Source organism: Chiroxiphia lanceolata, chromosome 1, assembly GCF_009829145.1.
Source record: "Chiroxiphia lanceolata isolate bChiLan1 chromosome 1, bChiLan1.pri, whole genome shotgun sequence".
Lineage (NCBI taxonomy): Eukaryota > Metazoa > Chordata > Aves > Passeriformes > Pipridae > Chiroxiphia > Chiroxiphia lanceolata.
Window position 1 is genome coordinate 36,772,260 of NC_045637.1, and position 20,904 is coordinate 36,793,163.

The following is a 20,904-nucleotide window of genomic DNA, read 5'->3' on the forward strand; positions in this document are numbered from 1 at the left end:
TTGGGTTTTTTCCTCCTTTTTTTTTTTTTGTCTAGTTGTTTTTAAGTACTTGTTCGTTCCCATTGTCCATCGCTCGGAGTGGATTCAAGCAAAACCGGTCGGTTAGCAAGAATAAAAATAGAAGTGATTTCATTGTGTAAATGCAGCAAAGAGACAAGATGCTGTGTTTCTCCTAATACTTTCTGCTTAGGAACCGTCAGCTCTCAGCTCAGAAAAGCAGGACTCCGTGTGAGTCTCCCCCTCCTCTCTCCTCTCTCTCTCTCACACACACACATACACGAACACGAACACGCACACACACACACACACACATACACACTTACTTTTCGTCTTCTTCTTGCCTTTCTTTTTTTTTTTTTTTTTTTCCAAAAGAGGGCAGGTCGTTCCCTGAATCTCAATGAGTTAAGTCAGTCACTTTCCTTCACATGCATCACAGCCTCCTTAGAGCTGCAGGCACAAAAGAGCATTTAGCTGCCTCCAATTTGTGTAGAAGGCCTGGCCTTATTTTTTTTTTTTTTAAGTATATTTAAATCATGTATTTGACTCAGTATAAAAATACCACATTCCCAACTTTGACTACTGAACCACTAATTGTAACCTTTTAAATAAATTCTTGAACTTGTATGCATACTTAGCTGGTCTGCAGGGGCTTCCCAAGAAATTGATGCACAGTATTTCTCATCTGTGCAGACCTGCACCCTGCTTTCTGCAAAGGTCAGAACTATACAATCCACAATTACTTTCTGATGAAGTCTTATATCAACAAAATCTCCTTGAAAGGATTACAGGCCTTTAAAAATAAAGCTTTAATCTTAAATATACATGGTAGCATATTCCATTTCAATCAAATATGAGGGATTGTTTCAAAAAGTAACCGCACACACATACACGTGTTTTAATGTGGGCTGATTTTTTCCAGGCGGACAGAGAAATGCATAAGCAAGGTTGAATTTACTCCACATTTCACGGGCTATTTTATGTCAGTTCTTTGTCCTGGCAAATGTGGGAACATCCATCCATGTGAATGTGTGTGTGTATATACATATATATATATGTATATATATATTACATATTCATGTATGGCAGAGTGTCGCTAGCCTGGCCATGTCAGAGAGCCGCGAGGCTGGTAGAGTCTGTCATGAGGCGAATGAAGTGCCAAAGCGACCCAGCAGTGGCCCTCCAGCTGCGGAACCACAGTGAGAAGAAAGACCGGTCTGTGCCGGGGGCTGGTGGGCACTGCCTGGCCCAGGGCCACCCGCCATCTCCTTGCTCCATGGTCTGGGGCCCTGGGGGACCCTTGGGTGCTGCGGGGTGGCCAGGGCTACCCCGACATCTTGGTCACCTCAGGAGTTCTTGGCACTTTCTTTGCATGCTTGTCATCTCCTAGTTCCAGCTGCACTTGCTCAAATGGGTGGTAATCCGACTCTAGAGGAGATTAAGGAACCAGAGATAGCTGCATTTGGGATTATCAAAAGGAAATGAAGGAATCTAATCCACTCCCACCCCTTAGGTTGCTGGGTTTCAATAAGACCTTATACCACCTTTTAGGATTTTAAACAAATGAATTCACTTGGAGAAGGGGACAGAAAGAGACCAAGTGATGGAGAGCGTTTACCCATTAAATGAACTCCGTAGCAGAGGATAAGGTGAATTGCAAAAGCAGTCACAGTTGCTCTGCTTTCTTCTGCATCCGTGTACAGGCCCAAGGCTTGCAGTTTCCTCAGTGCTCTCCTCAGGACCAGGACAGGTTTTGGAATGCTACACTGGAGCCCCACGTATAAACCGCAAAATCAGCCTAGTACTGATTAGGACACTCCCGCCCACCTCCTCCCTCTGTCGAATCACACACCTCAAAAGCCAAAACCCCACAGTATAATGTGAAGCTGTAAGTATGTTGTTTCCAGTTAATAAGAATTATCAGTAAACCCTAGAATGTCCTTACCTTCAGAGGGTTTTTTTCTGCTGTATTCTGATTGCATGAAGTCAACAAGAAAATAATTAGCACTTACTACAGTGATAAAAATAAAGTCCTCTTGGTTTTTCCTAGTTTTGCTTTCAACCAAGGAAACAGCATATACTTTTGCTTCCAAAGATACAGGAAATCCAGAGGAAGAGGACTGAGCTAACCTAGTACTGAGACCTGGTCCTCCTTCTTTGGAAAGACTATAATAAGAGTGTCACAGAAATAAAAAGCAAACCAAAAATAAAACAAACAAACAAAGAAACAAAACCCCCAACACCCCCCCCCCCCAATTCCACAACTAACAGAAAAACTGTGAAATTTATGAGTGTTTCCTTTTTGTAATTTCACATGTGACCTTCCCTTTTCCCCAGACGATTTTTATATTTGAAGTGTTAGACTACCTACAACAAGCCCTCTCAAAATAATATTTAATATGAATATGTTTAATTCTACTGAGTTTCTTCATATACTGATTGTCCTTGGTGCATTGTCGGGGTAGTCTAAAATACTCTTCGGTTGGAAGAAAAGAGCCTTAATATGAAGGAAAAAATGGCTAGTCATCCCTGAGTAAGATTTTGTTTTGTAGAGTGCTTGCCATGGTCCTTTGCAAGTCTGGAAGCAACGTGAATCAAAAGCCTAGGAAGAAGACCTACGTCGACAGAGGTTCCATATATAGCAAGCGCTAATTATTAAAGCTCATTCTCTGATTTAGGACTCTATTTTCCTTAGCAAGCCCATCATCCTGACACAACGCAGCTCAGGATGTTTGTTCAAAGCTTATGAAAATGTAACCCTACTCATTGCTAGAAGTTGTTGCTAATTAGTTGATAATAAACTTCTCCGTCCAGGACACAAAAGTCTTTCAGAAGTGCAAGGTGTTCTTTGTGATTCCCTCACAAGGGGAATTAGCATATCAATTCGGCAGTGGAACAATACGGCAAGGCGCTTGCCTTCCCCCCCCTTCTTCTCCTCCCCCCACTCCCTTCTTCCTAGCGTTGATGTGATGGGCATGAAAGTGAAAGGCCGGGGTCCCCTGCTCCGCACCGCCCCGGCCGGGGGCTCGGCAGGCCCCGGGGCTGAGCCCGGCGCGCTCAGTGCACTTGTAGCCGCGTCCCACTTTGGGCATCAGCCGCTGGGCGTGCGGGGCTGGCGGACCACCGGCAGCCCACCCCTCCGCACCGCTGGCTTTACGACCCCTCCTCTGTGGCACTGACAAATGCGTTTGCGAGCCCCCGCCCTGCCTCCCCCTCCCCTCGCCACCGATGAAAGGGTTTCAGCCTGAGAGCTTTTTGCACATGGATGTTTTACAACGCCTCCCGCCCCCGCCAAGGTAATTCTGCTACCCAATATCCTTAATAAAGACTGTTGTTCCCCCTTCACTTGTTAGAGGTTTCTCTGACAGACTGGTCTTTTATTCCTCACCTCCAAAGGGTGGATTTCTAGACCTCCCTACGCAGGTGTAAACACAGAGAAAAACCAATGGTCCTGATAAAAATGTTCAGTCAGTTATAAATTCAAATAACTGAGGGAGAAGAAATCCCATTCTTAGCAATTTAACAGGAATTTCTCCTATTGATTGCAACCTCCTCCTGCTATTGGTTGGTTGTGTGTGCTCTTGATTTTTTGGTTTGTTTGTTTGGTGGGGTTTGTTTGTTTGTTTGTTTGTTTGTGGTTTTTTTTAATGCCTAGTAACTTCACAAGAAGACACAAAACCTGCAAATGCAAGGCACAACCAAACACCCAAATCTACTAGCCACTTGGTGACATGTGCAAGTGGACTCCATAGAGGAATGAAAATCTGTTTATAACAGGCCAGAGAAAGCAATTAGACAAAATTCTGAGATCCTGAGGCCTTTGATCCATCTAACTGTTCTTCTACCCAAAGGTTTGACAGCTGCAAGAGTTTTTATCCACATGGTTAGAGTACAAATAAATGCCTAGATTGGAATGAGAAATGTGGTTTGGACCCTACAGGTAAATCAGAGCAAGTCTATGGAGTGGCATCTGCCCTCCTTGGTGGCTGTGGATAAACTCTTTGTTTGGAGTGTGGGGAAAGGGTCAGCCTTTGAGGACATAAAAGCTAGGCTTTCCTAATCAGGGCAGAAATAAACCAAGAGGTTTCAATTTTCTGTTTTTAATTTTTTTTATTTTTGAAAGAAGGAGCACTGTCCAGTTGTCTCTCACTCAAAAAAGAGTATGCTTGAATACAGTTATTTTTATGAATTACAGTGATATGTAGTGTGCATTAAAACACGGTGATATGCTAAGGAATAGAAGAAAAGAAATCTCACTTTTCCCCTTAAATCACTAGGGAAGCAGTATACCCCAGGAAAAATATGTTGTGTAATTAAAAAGTATGTTGTGTAATTTAACAGAAAAAAATATTTATTAAGAGAAAATGTTTGTTTTCTTAGGTTTGTAGAGAAAGTCTTGAGTAATGAGAATAAAAGCCCAAATCCTAAGAGTTTCCATGAAATTCAGTGTAGGGAAAAAAAAAACCTGTTAAGGATGGTTGTTTCCCTGAATGCAAAACATCAGGGAAGAATCTGAAGAGAGCTTTACTTTCTGTGCAAAATCTCCATTGTTGCTTGGCAAACAATGGGAGCTCTGGGCGACTGGAAGGCTGTGAGAATGAATAGGGAATCCACAGGATGTGTGCGGGTCAGTGCTTGGGGTCTCTGTCCTAAAGCCCCTTTCTCAGCTTGCCACAATAAAGTAGCACAAGGTTTAGTCTTTCCTGGGTCACTGGCCATCTTCTATTATTCAACACTTCACAACAAAAAACACTTATTAATCAGCACTGACCAGAGGCCCCTTTTGAAACAAGAGAAGGGGAGAAAGAGAGGGGGGAGAGGCAGAGAAAAGAAGATTGAGAAACCCTGAACAGACCCTCCCAATACAAGAGCAACCATAGGCACTTTCTCAACTGGCCAAAGAGATTTTTTTTTTTCTTTTTGCCACAACAAAGTTTCCAATCAGGTCAGAGAGGACTGGACTTTCCCCCTACCCCCACCCCTGTTTTTCCTCTCACTCTCTTTCCTTCTTGCTCTGAAGATGATGGAGACTTTGTTTTGCAAGTAAGGATAGCTTTAGGTCAAATTACCAGGGTCTGATTTTAGAGGTGTATCCTTGCTATATTGGAAGATAAGGCTGTTTCTCATCTGGGCCTCAACTCTGGAGATGGCGTAGGAGAGAAGAGGTTTGCTTGTGGGGTGCTGCTCTTGGGCTTTAAGAGCTGATGGATGAGGTGTCAGGGCAGAAGTTGTGTGAGGACTTGGTTCAAAATGGTATGAGAGAGAGTCAAATGTGCCATTTATTGACTCTGCTGAGTGCAATTGTGGGCTTGTTGTTGTTGATCTTGATTTTCTGGCGCTACATATTGCACAGGGCTAAACGGTGCGCTTTGGAGGGAAAAGGAACTAATGGATATAAGAGAAAACCTTTGTATTCCTCCGTGCAAAAAAGGATTCAAAGGCAGCAGTGAAAAGGGATCTTAAAGGACCTAATAAGTGATAATTTAATTCGGAGGGGGAGGTGTTTGTTTGTTTTTTTCTTCTTCTTTGTTGCCTTCTGATAAAATTTTAAGTTGTTTAAATATTCTTAAATAAGCTGGTGTTTCTATGTAAAGAAATATGCATAGATTGTCATACAGCCCACGTTATGATGTTCATGTCTCTTACCCCCATGAAAATTATATAAAAAACTTTGTACAGAGAAGTTTTCTTTGTTGACTCGAATTATTTTTTGAGTGGAGAACACAACTGAAAAATTGTAGTTCAGACTTTGTTAGCAGAACAGGTAAAGATGTACCTAAGAGAACAAAGATATTTGTACTATTTTTTTTTTATTTAGCAAATGTATAGAGACAGTAAATATTGAATCCCCTGTGGATTACCTGAGAAAATGAAATTGTTCTTTCAAGAAAAAAAGTAGTCCACAAAAAAGGTAAAAAACTTTTTTTTTTCCCTGACTAAATCATGTGTGTGTGTTGTGTCATGTTGTGGGGGGTGGACTTTTTTTGTTCTGAAGTCGATGTGCACATTTTAGCTAGGGTATATAATTAAATATTATGAACATAAGGAAAAGCTGTTCCTTAAGCCCTCTGAATATCATACTTTGTGTCATGCAAGCTGCGACTAGTGTACCAAAGAACTGCTCACTAAAGGGTTTTGTTAGTGGAAACTGGAATAAAGTGTTATTTGGAGGGCAGCCTCAGTGGTGCTTTACCATAATTGGCATTGCAAACATCAGGCTGCAGTTCACATTTTGTCTGCAGTAAATGTATTTTACTTGAGTGTTTATAGTAGAGTATTCTCTCTTTTCCCCTCAAATATTGTGTTACTCAGGTTTTGCAGAGCTTGACGTTCCAGCAATGGAGTAATCAAGTGTTACCTAAATTATTTAAAGCCTGGGATTAAAGGCCTTAGCTCTGAGTGCTGACAAGCTTTCAAATGTAGCCTGGGAAAAGTTTTGTATCCTATCCTGTGTGTGTACACTTTGAAAATAATTTGGAAAAGTACAGTGAATTATTCTCAAAATGTATGCACAGAAAGAATGAATAATTCTTTTACAAGTTGCTCTCCAAAGGAATGAGTGACTATTAAAAATACAGTAGCAATATATACACAATAATATTGTGGCACCTGTAGTGTTATTTTTAACAGATCTGTTTCTTTCACCGGAGCTTGTTTAAAGGAGCTCTTTTATTTTAGAACTTTGGTTGGGTCTGCAACAGAGAGATTGCATTAATTCAGCATATATGACCATTTCAAACATTAAATTCCTGTATGTTTGGAGGCCTTCCCCTGCATTTCTTAGTCTTCAGGATGCTCAGTGGCTTCATGTTTCTGTGTACTGAAAACTAATGATGTTAAAGTACGATTACTTTAAAATGTTGTGTAAAATATATATATAAATGCATTTTTAACCAGCTACATTTTATTTACACCTGTATGTGGTTTTGGTGAGCTAGGTCTATATTTATTTATTTGTGTTCTTCTTCATCATAGCTTTGTTTAGTGAATGGATGGATTGTTGGTGTTAAGCAGTTGTAGACAACTTATTCCTTCTACTAGATAATGTATAATTTCTGCTATACTGTAATGTAAAAACAGATTCATAGGTCTGCTATATTCTGAGCTTTCATTGCATCACTGTGATATACTTTGGATAATATTCTGTAAAAGGAATATCGTTCAGAGAAGCGAGGATTTTTCTAGGTTGTCAAAAAAAAAAGCAAAGACAGTTACACTTTTGTAAAAGTTTCATCATTATCAGGTTGTTCTGTGCCATCAGAAGACATGTATTAGAAATGTTACTATATAATGTCAGCTCCTCTTTCCATTCTTACTAATGGCTGATTGGGTGAATAAGTCCCATTTAAATCAGTGGGACTATTCAAAGACTGAGATCCTACTCTACATGACAAAGGGAATGACAAAATTTGGCCCACAGAATTGAATGGGACTATTGGAAGAATGAGATGGCGCTTGGAATGAGGAAGGATACTCAAATCTGTCTGTAGTATAAAGCACCATCTTCACACAGTGCTTTAAAAACAGACATTTCTGCATATATGAGTTTGTAGCTACAGCCAAGAGAGGCAAACACAAGCCACTGGGGATAAGTAAGGCATGCGAGTCTGGCAAGGATGGAAAGCGCAGAGTATGAATTGCAGGTAGAAGTGAGGCTTAAGGTGATGAAGATCAGAAGGAGAGGACACAAGTACTTTGTCCATGGAACATATGCACCAGGCTGAAGGGCCAATATAGAGCTGGAGAAGGGTTTAAGAGATAAAAGAAGCTTGAGAGAGCTACTGTAAAGTACTCAGAAAACAGAAGATGATCTATGTGTTTATATAACATTTGTGGTTTTAAAATAGTTTCATGTTTCCTTACATTTATATTTTAGGATTTAAAGATTTTTAAACTATTGCCTCATCTCTACAGTACATCCTGGGTTAGAAATTACTTACTTTACAGTAACTGTTCCAGGTATCTAAGAGAATTTGAATGCTTTTGTCGTAAATTATCTTTGATCCAGTGAAGACTGCTTTACTCATATGCGAGTTGTATCCACTCTACTAGCTAAAGGCTTTCCAGCCAACTTAGTTCTGGGTAGGCTCTGTTACATTTTGAGATATATAGATCAAGGTTTTATAAAATGAAGTCCTGAAAATCTGACAAGGAAAAGGCAAATTTTAGTCTGGTACAGATATACAAATCTGTCTGACAGACCTTTGAATGGCTACATCTTTTACATTTGTTTTCATGTTTCACTACAGACTGATGAAGGAAAGATCTTGCATACACATATGTTGGGTCTTCAATCTGCAAATTAGATGTGTGTAAACATCTGTGTGTTTATTTTAGTAAGTCTTCTCCTTGATATTGAATACCAAGGTTATTTTCATTCATTAGAAAGTGTGCTATATTTAAATATAGGGAAAAAGAATATATGATTTACCTCCTAAGATACTCATTTATTTTTCCACCCCAAAAATTGTAGTGTTACTATGGCTGATGGTGTTTTTGGCAAAGACAGATACAGAATAATCAGTTAAAACTGCATCAAAGGTATATCATGCTTTGTTGGGTGTAAATGCACTTTTAATTAACTGAGAACACAGAATACTCAGAACTGTGTGGGATACAACAAAACCTGATGCGCACACCTCAATGTACCTTCGCTCTTACATCGCAAAATTTTCCTTCCAGTTCTACACAGCAACATTGTACCTTTGTGGAGATTTTGTCCCATGTTTTAATAAAGGCATTTATTTTGAAGGTCTGTGACATGCAGTTCCATTTAAGAGCAGGTTGATGACAGCATACCTGCTAGAAGGTCTCAGATCCTTGTAAACCAGGAGTTTGGGACCCACAATCTCAGCTGCTGATGAGCTGAAGGCCTGCTGGGTGCAGTGGCAGGGAGTAAAGGACTGAAGCTGTTGGTTGGTTTGAAAGCTGTTTTTATAGCTTTTTTTTTTTTCTTTTTTAAGGTGGAATCTGACTGGTGAAGTGCTCACCAAAAATAAGTATGATGTATCTAAAGAATTCAAAACTAATGAGTCATTCTTTCCAAAGCTTTGATTATTTTTTTAATAATACATTTAGGGCTTGTTTGCCTGCTTTTGAGCCTGAGGCCCTGGTACTTTCAGACTTTTCATCTGCAAAGGCTGGAAATGTATTTTAAAAACAAGATTTGAGCTTCCCTTGCAGATATCTTGATTGCAGCAGCTGGGGCTTTATGAAACACTGGCTTGTGGAAGTGGGAGAGCTGGCAGCATTAAGAAGCTAAGGAAAGGGCCTGAAATTATTGTGAAGTCTTATAGCTCAGAGAGATCAAATAACTATTCAAAAGGCTTTAAAAAGCCTGTGTTGTTCTGAGTGTGTGTGTGTGGGTGGTTTGTGTAGGGGGGTGAGTTTGTTCACAGATCCTCAGTAAAGGACTGTGGAAATGTGATGAGAGGATACCGGTGAGAATAAAGTTTGTTGCTGATGTGTTAGGGATGAGGCTGCGTATCGATGGATGAGCATCACAGAGGTGTGCAGGGATGGAGGCAGTAACTCCTTGCAGAGGCAGGTGCAGAGGTTTGGGAGGGAAGCTGCTGCTTGTGCACCTGATGACTCGTTGCTTAAGCACATAAAAGTTGATAATCTACACAGCAAAAATTCAACTGGCTGCAGACAAGAACTGCTTCAGCTTGGCTGCCAAAGCTTGAACTCCATGCAAGGTTGAAATTGTTTAAGTATGTATGTCTTTCATGGCAAAAATGTTTGGCTTTTTTTTTTTTTTTAATGATAGATGTCATAGTTTCAGCAAAATGTACCAGTAGATGGCGTGCAAAAATATGCAGCACCGCTCATAGGTTTTACTGGACAGATGCAAGTTCTGGACAGATTGCAGCTGACTTTGGGTACAAAGACACGTAAGAAAGGAGTTTTATGAGGAGGCTCCTGGTAAGCAGGAAAGATATCCATGCAAGAGGAAAAAAATGTGAGATTAATTCAATCTATTCTTCATGTGTTTTCAGAAACAGCTTTTCAACTGCTGCTGCTTGTTTTTTGACCAAGTCAAAGCATACACACTTCCACCAATGGTCATTTTCTCCCTTGGTTTCCCACTACAGTCTCCTCTTCTGCAATGCTACCCAAAATACATGGTTAGGGTTTATCTTGGGGAGGAAAACATAGAGAGAGAAGCTTGTTTCTTTGCATTTTATTCAAATTTTACAAATATTAATGCTTTGGAAAGTTATGGTTTCATGGAATAGGGGCTGTTTGGCTTTCTTAATTTTAGTCAGTGGTACTTTTATTGCATATTGATCTGTTTAATCTTGTTTGATCTTCCTGCAGAACTGAAAATAGTCCCTTTGAAATAGTTTCTTGTTGTTTTTTTTTTTTAATGTGTTAAGAAAATCAAGATGGTAGATTTTGATAGCTCTCAGTTGATACTGCCCACCTGAAGAGGTAAATGCAGCATTTTGTGAATTTACTACCAGCATCTCTTATTCCAATATAAAAAGGTTTGGAAACTGTTTCTAATTATAGGTGATCATTGTTGTGGTTGTCCTTACATATATTAAAATAGGTATATTTGGTAATACTAGTGGTGCTCTGCTGCCTCCTCTGTAGTTCTCCAACTATGCTTTTGAGGTTGGAGGTGTTCCTCACCTGCTCCACAGAAAAAAATTATATAGTGTTATGAAGCAGAGTATGATATGGGTGTCAGATGACCTACAAGAAAGACTGGAGTTTGTTAGTGGTCTGATATACGTTGAAAAACTTGGAGTCACTGATTAAATCCCCTACTAGCCAGCTTTGTTCAAGCATTTACAGTGACCAAACATTTTTGAAGATGCAGACTTCCAAAATCTCTGACAAGCATCATCCATTTCTGCTCTTATCTATTTACCATGGTTCACTGAAATACCCTGAAGGCATATGAGAATTTGCACAGATGAGATTTCTGTTACAAAGTTGTGATATAAGCGCGTCCATGCAAATGACCAAGAGAGAAAAGTCTGTTGGACAAAGGGCAGGAATATGCTGTGGTGCTTGTAGGCTTTCTAGCTTTAGCACAAACTGCTGTGCATGGAGGTTCAGAATAGAAAATATGAAAATCTAGATTGTTGCTAGGTTCTAAGCCAGAGTTTTTCAGAAGTGGATAAAGGAGTCTACATGCACTGGAATTTTTTTTGCTTCCAGGAAAGTTAGACAGACAGAGCTTTCTCTTTCTATAAAAGCCTTGCATTTATAACAGATTTGTCAATTAACAGAGGCCTTCTTAAAAGTTTTGCTAATATTTTTAGCTCATTGCTTTTCTATGTCAATTCTGCTTGTTATTTGCACAACTATCTTTATAAGTGGAAGGATATAAAATGAAATATCCTGTGATGGCTTTTTTTCCTATTAGGTTTATATATTTTATGTCTTGCTTGTATTTCTACAGTGTGCTGTCTTAATTAGAGCTCATTTGCAGCAGTCTGCATAAGTTGTCTGTTTCTTGTGACAGTGCTACAATTTAACCCAAACCCAATAAAACCTTTTCATCCTGCCATTCTTTCGTGATTTCTTGCTTTTATGTGTATGATGGCAATTTTTAGGTGAGATTACAGTTTGAAGATGTAGCATACACATAATTCACTTAATTAATTTATATTATGTTTCAGTACATTAAAATGGTCACATCTATTTTATTTTCTTGGCAACTGAGTATTCTGTGTCTACCGGCAAAGTATGGTATCATCAAGTACACTATGATGAAATGGAAATGGAAGATGCTGAATTCTGTTCTGTTGTATATTTTCCCCCATTTAAAACAAAGCATGTAAGTATCCATACTAGATGAAAGGTTAAATGACAACATTTTAATTTTTTACTACTCACTTGCCCTTTTGGCAGTGGAATTTAGTAGGAGTTAATGATCTGAGGTTTCCAGTGTAAAACATCATTCTAGTTCTACTCTCTAAATCTGTAATTTTTATTGAGATTCTTTTTTTAAATAATTTAATATTTCTGAAAAGTAACTGCTTTTTCTGTCAAACCAGGAACTTTTTGTGGGACACAAAAGCTAGTTTTAATGACTCAGATTATTAGATTATTTGAATCAAGACTTAGTATGGTGTGTTATTTTTCCGATTTTGGGTTTTTTTGTTTGTTTGGTTGTTTTTTGGTTTTTTTTTTCCTGGAACACAGTTCTGTGGAATGATGAAATAGTAAAAAAAAAATCATCTTTTAGTAATTAGTGCTTTATACAACAAATATTGTATTGATTTTATGTTTATCAAGGGTCAGTATTTATAATATGAACTAAGAATTATTTTTTTGTGCTTCCATTGAGAGTGATCTATTGCATGTCCATTAATGGCTCTGCTGGGTGCCTTGAGACACTTATTTGGGAACCACCAGATAACATGTTATGTATGAAGGAAGATAAACAGTGCTGTTAAAAAACATCTAATTTGATGAAGTCTACCTAACTGAAATTTGAAATGAACTGCTTCTTAATTATACCCAGTCTAACCAACATCCTCCAGATTTTATGGACCTTTCCTCCCCTCTCTTCCTTTTTAAAGGCAACCAGTCAGCTCTTTGTGCCAAATAATACCTACCCAAAAGCTTTTTGAACTCCTAGTAAACTACTTTACATATATACATAGCAGCAGATAAGGTTTCTGTAAGCAGGCCTGGGAACAATGTTCAGGACAGCAGTCTTAATTCCCAGAGAGCAATTCAGAGAAGCAACCAAGCCAACAACAGCAGAAGGTGCAAAGTTAGAAAATTAATGCTCTGCTGTGATTTAAAATAGTTTGCAAGTATAATGATAACTGTTCCCTTGTCTTTGCAAGGATGCTTAGCTATATTTTGTCAGTCCCAGAAACATACTCACCTCTAAAAATACTAGCTTCAGAGTTCATGTCTCTGTTCTTCTTTTGCTATCCTTTGGATTGATAAATCTGACTTTGGACAAGAGGATCAAAGTGAGCAGGTGGAATGGCATTTTTTAACAATTTCTGAGAATGGCTGGGATGAGTTTTAAGTTTTTCTTTCAGATTAGCCAGGCTCAAAACTAGTTTATTGTCAAAGGTCCAAATCACCACTGTTATATTTAAAAACCATCACTACGAAATTCTCTACAAGTTTAAAAAAGATGTGGGTTTTTGCTTGTATTCTTGCTACAAGTTCCTAACATTCTTCCTACTGAAAAGCAGGGTCTCCATTCTTCAATGTCTCTCTCTGGGTTAAAAACCATCCTTGAGTATATCCTGTATCTAATTCAATTTTTTTCTCTGTTTTTGCCTTACTGCATGGTATATCACTCTCTGTCACATTTATTTTACCTATACAAACTTTTTCTTTCAAATTATCCTCTGTCCTCCCACACATTCTCTTCTACAATTTTCTAGAATATTATGAATACAAAGGTTAATTATCTAATAGTCAGATGCTGGTTTGACATAGATAAAGGAGTGTTCTCTCTGCTTTAGTCTAATGAAGAGTGAGGGAGAGAGGTTAGAAGACCTGGCTGGCAACAGAAGAATTTGGTTCAGAAGTTTCATTCTGAGATTCTCTTTTTTTTTTTTTTTTTTCCCCTTTGACCCACGTATGTAGTCTGATAAGGGGAAATCTTGGCAGAAAAATGGGTTGCATGGTCTACCCTCTCTACAGTTTGAAGAAACAAAACATACTACAAGCCATGATTTCCACAAACTTTAGCATCCAGTTTACCATGGGGTGCCAGGGAAGGTCAGGTCATTGGGCAGGAACAGGACCGTCTGTGTGAGCTATCACAGAGGAGTGTGGTTATCCGAAGGGTTTAATCTTTGACCTCAACTGTGGTACGAGCTGTAGCTTTTCCTCAATCCTGAGACCTGATAGACACCATCAGGAGGGCTGACAGGGGCTTGATAAAGGGAAGCTCAAGCGCAGCTATAACAGCCTGTTGCTATGTTGCTGGTGCAACCTGTGCAAAGTCTGTACAAACATCCTGCCAGCAGCGCTGGGCAGGGCAATCACCTTCCACGCTGGGCTGAAGATTTAGGTGCTCTTACTAAAATGACTTGCATGGTAATCGTGTGCTGACTGTTGAAACTTGGAGAGCTGGCTCTCACCTCAACATTATTGTCTGCACTCCATTTGCCCTAGTAGAGTGCATTTAGCTGGAATTAACATTGGCCAGTGTGATAGTTTTCACCCTAGACCTTCCTGGAGACCAGCTTGTAACCAGGAAGGAACTAGGAAGGTGACCAAGGAAGTATTCCATGCTATTCCTTTCCATAACACAACATACAAATAAGGCATAGATAAGAGAGCTCGCTCTCTTCTCTTCCTACGAGGTTCGAGAACGGTGGGTCCCTGTCTCGGTCTTGCTTATCTGGAGCTGAGGCCTACAGTGACTGCTGTTGTCTGGCACGCGAGGGGAGAGTGCTGGGCCACATTCAGCCGTCCTGCTTCTCTCAAGGGAAGTGGTGAGATTTTGCCAGTTCTTTATTTTGCTGGTTTACCAGATTTTTAGGTGATGCCTTAAGCCCCTATTAGTTTTTTATTTTTCTAATTTTTGTAAGCCTTATAAGTTTTATAAGTAGTAGAAGTAGATTTTAAAAGCAGCAGCCCTCATTCCCTTACCCTGTAGTGCAAGTAGTTTACACATTCCTTAACCCTCTTACCCCTTTCTATGCTTCCCATATCAAATCTACCCCTGAATTCAGTGGCAATGTTTAGTCTCTTGTCAAGGCAAGGCCTATGCTGTTTAGAGAACACTCATATCTAGGCCTGAACAACAAAACAGTCAAAAACTAGGTGACTATGTACCCTTTGTACTCTGAAGATGGTGAAGATGATGAAGAGGTAGTCCCAAAAGCCCCCAGACACAATTCTTGGGGGGTGGGCCAGGAGGTGGACCAGAGCAAAGGCTACAGGGTGGACACACTTGGGATTGGATGGATGGTATTATAAAATGTAACATCTCAAGCACAGCTGGCGCGTGTCTTGTAACATCTATTGCCTTGGCACAATTAAACCCTTTCCTTATCTCACCCCTAATTAACTACTCCTGAGTTTTTTTTACTTTAGTGCCAGCCGAGCAGGCATCATAGGTTGTGTATACCTGTTTTGCTTCTGTCCCTTTTCATCCTTTTTTTGTCCTTTTTTCCCTTCTCCCTTCCCCTCTTTCCGTTTAGGAAGCTATATGAGGTTTCTGGGGTTATAGGTATATAGTATTCTCACTGTATGTATCTGTTTTATATGTGAAATATATATTTTTTGCTATAGCTTTGGCTGTTTGGTTTTTCTTTTTTTTCTTCCCTCTTTGGGAAACAGGTTGTGTTGTCGAGTTTTGGAGACTTGGAGGGAAGCCAGCTCGAAACTTGCACAGCCAGCCTGATATTTGCTCCTACGATGCACAAAGGGAAGGGATTGCAGCCATTGTGTAAATGCTACACATGGTAGAGGTGTTAGATCTGGGTTAAGCAGCAGATTTGCCAGAATAAAGCTTTGCTTCTCTTTTAGGATGATATATTCTTTAACAAGTTCAATAAATAACATTACACACAAGCTTGAAAACCTTACTTCAAGTGATAATATTTACCTAGTTAGTCAAAGATAACTTATGTGCTGTGTAAATGGACTGTGATCAAAAATACAGTCATACTCTTAGGAGTAATCGTAATTAATGTTTTACAGATAGACCATTATATTAATGATATAGACAAAGGAATTGAGTGCATCCTCACCAAATCTACACTTGACACCAAACTGAGTGATCCAGTTGACACATCTGAAGGATGGGATGCCAGAGGGACCTGGACAAGCCTGAGAAGTGGGTCTGTAGGAATCTCATGCAGTTCAACAAGATCAAGTGCAAGGTGCTGCCCAATCTTTACAGGCTGGAGATTGAACAGATCGAGAGCAGCCCTGCTGAGAAGGACTTGGGGTGGATGAGAAGCTGGGCATGAGCCAGCAATGTGCACTTGCAGCCCAGAAAGCCAACCATATACTGGGCTGCATTAAAGGAAGTGCACCTCTGTCCCTCTACTCTGCTCTTGTGAGGCCCCATCTAGAGTACTGTGTCCAGGTCTGGGGCCCCCAGCACACGAAGGACATTGACCTCTTGTAGCAAGTCCAGAGAAGGGCCACCAAGATGATTAGATTGTTCAGCATCTGGAAGAGAGAAGGCTTTGAGTTGACCAAATTGCATCCTTCCAGTACCTGAAGAGAGCTTATAAGAAAGATGAAGAGAGACTATTTACGAGAGCATGTAGTAACAGGACAAGGGGGAATGATTTCAGATTGGAAGAGAATAGATTTAGATTAGGTATTAGGAAGAAATTATTTACTGTGAGGGTGGTGAGGCACTGGAACAGGTTGCCCAGAGATGATGTGGATGTCCCATCCCTGCAAATATTCAAGGCCAGGCTGAGTGGAGCTCTGAGCAACCTGGTCTAAGTGAAAGGTGTTCCTGCACATAGCAAAGGGTTGGAACTAGATAATCTTTAAAGTCCCTTCCAACCCGGGTCATTCTGTGGTTATATGATATGGATAAATGTTCAAACACAGAAAAAAAAAGTGAGAATGTTTACTTATGTAAACTCTACATTTCGTGAAGATGACAATATCAATTAAAGGGATAGGTCTGGCCTACCTAAGGTGGGAGATTTCTAAATCTGATTCTGCCTTAATTAAAACCCCTTTGCTATTGCATTGACAGGTCCACTCAGCACCTCTCAGAAGCAGGCTGGGAATGTGTATAAGATGTTAATATTTTTATGAGAGGAGATCATTCTAGACCACAAATCCCATGAGGTAGATTTCTTCTCTAATTATCTTTTCTATGAGGTACTTATTCCAACTATACTTCATGGTAGCATAAATTGTTTTAATAATTTTATTAATTTAAATGGGAAATGGTTTCTCAAAAGTAGAAAGTAAAAGAGATAGAATCAGAAGAGGAAATGAAGGTTCCACCTTGATGCTAACACAGCTGATTTTGTGATGTCCTGTAGTTATGTATCCTGGGGTAAATGCACTTACTTTATTTCATAAAAGGAATCATACTGACTTCAAAGGGAAGCTAATCGTGAATAGTCCCTACAGTATTTTTAAACACCTAGTTTATTTTAAGGAAAGCTTTCATTATAAATTGTGTTACAGTATTAAGATCTATATACCAAGTACTATTTTTTGCATGGTCTAGGTGAGTGCTAATTGCTGCATTCTGCAGTCATAATATTTTTATCTTCATGGTCAAACTAAATCATAAAGAGGACATTGACAACCCAGCTATGGCAGTTTGCTATGATTAAAGATAATTAATATGTCAAAAGGGTCCAGGTTCCACTGTGTCCATTGGTAGGTTACAAAATGATACCAAGCAGGGGACAACTCTCCCACCTCAAGGATTGCCTGGTGTCAACTGTGGTTAAAAGTTGAGCTTTAAAGTGACAAACATTGAATTGATAAATAAAGTGTTATTGACCAACTGAGGTTAATCCCAGTTTATGAGCAAGAGAACTGCATTCATTTTGGTCAGCTGATTCATCTCCACTGAGCATTGTGTGCCAGGTGAGTATTGCGATGGCCTCTCGTGTAGCTGGTTGTAGCTGCACGAAGTTATTACTGACTGACCAAATTGCTATGGAAATAGTGGTGGTTGGAAGGTTTGGCCACCTGGGGTTTTGTAGTGATGGTCAAACGCAAGGTGTAAGGTTGAATAAAGGAATTTGACATCTTCTGTCAGATTCTGGAAAATACAAGTAAGGTGAGCCACGTTTGAAGGTGGGGAGACATGAGATACTGAATGAAGGACATTTGTGGAAATGGCTACAGCAGGAGAATAAGTTTTGAACACAGGCCCAGAGCAGTTGTACTAGCCTAAAATCTGCCAAGAAATACAGGAATGAAAATCTCTTTGGGAGCAGCATCCCCTGCTTCTCCCCATCACTTCCAGAAAATATGAACTGAGTTCAGTGTGCCTGCAAACAGCTTCTGCAGGAGAGGAGATGACCAGGATCAAGCAGCACTCACTGCAGGTCCCCTCTACTATGCAGGTTGAGAAGTCTGAGAGCCACCTATATTCCTGAGTTTATGCTTGGGTGCTTCATGGTGTCAGGTTGCTTTAAAAATTGTACTCTTTCATACAAAAGATGTTAGTATGATCATGTGTTGGAACCTCACAAGACACAGTGCAGAAATCTCACTCTAAATACCTGTAGGGGATTCACCTATAGAAAGGGACCTGCACCAATCACCTAGTCTAATACCTGATTAATTCAGGGCTGACCAAATGTTAAAGCTTGTTGTTAATGCCATTGTTCAAAAGCTTCTTAAACACCAACAGGCTTGGGGTAACAATCCTCTCTCTAGGGAGCCTGATTCAGTATTTGATCATTCTCTTAGTAAAGAAATGCTTCCTAATGTCAATTCTGCACCTTCCCTGGTGCAGCTTTGAAAACCATTTCCATGTGTCTTGTCACTTGGGGAGGAGAGATCAGCACCCCCCTCTCCAAACTAGACAAGCCCAAAATCCTTAGCTGCTCATCATAGAACATTCCTTCCAGCTTCTCACCAGCTTTGTTGTCATTCTCTGAACACACTCAAGGACCTTCATATCTTTCCTAAATTGTGGGACCCAGGGCTGCCCACAGTAGCAGTGACTTTCTTTTCCTCATAGCAATGATTTTTAAAAGTTTGGTAATATCTAAACTCAAGCATATGTGATACTGCACAAAGAAATGAGACATATCAGTTTCAAAATCACTGATTTAAAAATATCGTCCTTCTGCTTTCCAGGAAAATTATTTTTCGGTTGTCAGAGGTAACATGAGAAAGGAGGGAATTTTAGCTATATGAACTGTGGGGTTGAGAGGTAGGGGAGCTGGAGAGGGGACTGTAGAGTCTAGCCACGAGAAAAGGGAGGGTATGCCCTGCTGTGGGATAAGGGGAAAGACTGAGAAACCTGCGGTGTAAAGAAAAGAAGATTAAAAAGACTAGGAAAGTGGATGAAATAGGGTAGAAATTTAGAGATGGAAAAATAAAAAAATATTTAAAAGATTAGGAAAGTAACATTAAAAAAGAATAAACAAAGTAAGATGTTGTGCACACTTTGGTACTAAGGTGGATACAAGTAGTAGGCAGGGGTTCATTAGTTTTGCAGAGGCCTGGACAGGAGCACTTTTCTCATTCTTGTTGCTTTGATTTCTGTAGACATGAGCGCTTAATCAATTTTTTTTAAATATATCCCCAGTGAAGCAAAAAAAAAATCTCAACCAAAATTTTGTCTCTGTGTTTCAGGTACCTGTTCTTAGAGAGTAAAATGGTAAATATTCTGTTAATACTATGAAACTCATGAAACTGCCTTCATTAGAGTATGTATCTCATTCCACTTCGAATTAGCAAAGTTTAGGTGCCTTAGGTACCTTCCTTTGAGATCCCCATCCCAAGTAACTCGTTTAATGTCACACGAGAAGTGTGGTGGGGATGTGAAATTTAAATTCAGTACCTCTGTCTCCAACATATTTTCCTATTTGGGACACTGTAAAGTCTAGAGGCTATTAACCTAAGATCTCCCTAGTTCAGGAAGCAAGGAGAAGCTGGGAAACAGTGTACCCAGTTGACCTAGAAGGGTTATATATATAGTTATCAGATTTAAGCTAAGAAATGTTTGTGTCTCCCTCTCTTTTTTCTGTTTCTCACTCCCTTCTTTTAGGCTTTGGCTGAAATAAGGAATCCCAAGATTAATATTTTCCTGTCTGGTCAGGGCAGATTGAGAAAAGCCTCTATGTGCCTCTGAGCCAAGCCAGAGACACACTTCACCTGGAGGAGCATGTTTAATGAAGGGGTATAGTGCAGTTTTCTACTTCTTTTCTCCTCCTTTTCCTTTGTACTTGAAGCTATGATTCTGAAGTATAATAGAAAACTATTCTGAGGGAAACTATGGATATTCAAAAAAAGATCCATTAAGATATTGCAAAGGCAGAAAAGATGGTGGTGAGACTGTCACCCTGGGAAAAAACAACAGGTTTATCTTATGAAACTTTATGCTGTGCAGTGTTTCAGTGTATCATATGGTAAGTAATCTCCCGGTAAAATACGAGCCAGAAATTGTCTTTGGCTCAGGTACATAATGCTGAGTGGACAGCCCATCACTAGGAGCTCTTGGTACTAAACCAAACCAAACCAAACCAATCCAAACCAGAAATCTTACTTATTTTTTCTGAAAAGTTAATAGCTATGTTAGAGAGTCCCTGTCTTGAGAGGATATTCCTGGGTGTTTCTTCAGGGAATGTTCTGACTCTTGTTGCTGTTTCGTTAGTGAGTTTTGAAACAACTGAATGATGTCTTTTTTAAAAACAAACAAACAAGCAAAACTGGCAATTTGTTATAATTTTTTCCCCTTAAATACATAAAGTGCTTTGTTTTGTTTTGTTTCTTAATAGCTGCCTGCAGCAATTCACTAAATTAAGTTGAATTCCTTTTCACAGAAAATAATATGCAACCATTGTAAATTTGAGTGGTGGTTATGGTTCCTGGTGATGACTAGACTCTTGTGTGGAATTCACTTTGTTCTGGCTGCATGAGAGATTCTGTTTCAGTGTGAAAAATATCCAGAGTGAGGACGGACTCATTTTTCTCCAAAAGAGCATGGGAAGGTGGGTTAAAACTGAATTTTTCTTTCTGATACTGAGATCAAGTTTCAGTTTGACTGTTGCAGGTTTACATGAGTCAGATGCCTCATCCAGAAATTGGCATGTCTTTCTTGTAATTTATATATTGTCTTGGATTAAATTTAAAATAGTGTTCAGCTGGAAATGTGACGTAAACCATAATGCCCAAACTCAACTAAACTGAGGATCAGAATTCCAGTTACCCATCTCCACCGAATATAGAGAGACTGAAATCTTACCTCAGTCTTGTGGTTTAATCTATATCTAGACTGACTAGTGG